Source organism: Rhagoletis zephyria, unplaced genomic scaffold, assembly GCF_001687245.7.
Source record: "Rhagoletis zephyria isolate East Lansing unplaced genomic scaffold, Rhagoletis_zephyria_1.1 Rzeph_scaffold_14638, whole genome shotgun sequence".
Classification (NCBI taxonomy): Eukaryota; Metazoa; Arthropoda; class Insecta; order Diptera; family Tephritidae; genus Rhagoletis; species Rhagoletis zephyria.
Genome location: NW_016171706.1, coordinates 6,246 through 7,421, shown reverse-complemented (window position 1 = coordinate 7,421; position 1,176 = coordinate 6,246).

Below are 1,176 nucleotides of genomic sequence, written 5' to 3'. Positions count from 1 at the left end.
CGAACCGAACACTGATTTTGGTAATAAAATTCAATGATTTGCAAGCGTTGCTCGTTAGTAAGTCTATTCATGATGAAATGTCAAAGCATACTGAGCATCTTTCTCTTTGACACCATGTCTGAAATCCCACGTGATCTGTCAAATACTAATGCATGAAAATCCTAACCTCAAAAAAATCACCCGTTACATAAGTTGAATTTGGGTATATTTCGAAAAATCGAAATTTTTATGCAAAAAACTTGCAGATAGTTCATGCTTTTTTTTTCAAACTATCGTCGACAGGTAATTTTCACGCAAATTGGCGCGTGTTCATTTTGTACATTTTCATCAATTTTGGCCAATTTGTGGCATTGTACACTTTTTGAGGCACACTCCATTTGATATTTCATGAGCACTCGCTCAATCCGATTTGTGTAGCCGAATATTAAAGTTTAATAAAATGTATTGCTTTTTTACATATCGCTAATTTACTTCAATAGTGTCATAACTCGAAAAAAGGAAATTCGAGAAAAACGGCTTTAAAGTGAGTGAGATATTGGAAATCATTACAGCTATGAACTTTTTACACAACACAGAAGAGGAGGTAGCGGTAATTTCGGCATACTTAGCTCAATATATGTACATACATATCGTCGATGTATTTGCAAAACGGCTCACCGACCGACCAATTGCAAAACCGCCTATCTTATGGCACTAAAATTTTACAGGAGAGCGAAAAAAACGTTTTTCTTTGAAGGCATTGCCTTGATAGGCGGTATTTTCTCTACATATTATTTTACAAATCTGTTGTTTTAATAACGATTTTACGATTCGTATGCATAAATCTCGTTGCCTGGAGTTCAGGGTTACCAAATCTCATTTTTGTCACCATCCATCATCTCATTTTGTTGTGCCATCTTCATTGTCATGTGTCATTTTTCGTTCGTTTCGTTAGAGAACGCCGAAACCGATTTGTCTGCAAACCAAGCCTGACAAGGGATGAGGGAAATTTGTATGGGACTCAAATAAAAGTGGAAATCCTTTAGAATTTAAACAGATTCAAGTTTTTGGTGCAGAAGGACTGGTAAGTATTGAAAATGTCCTTTTAAAATTGTATCCATGAAGTTTCGCAAAATTTGTTTTTGAAAAATTATATGTTAAGGACTTATATAAACTCGATAACATAATCGAATTTCA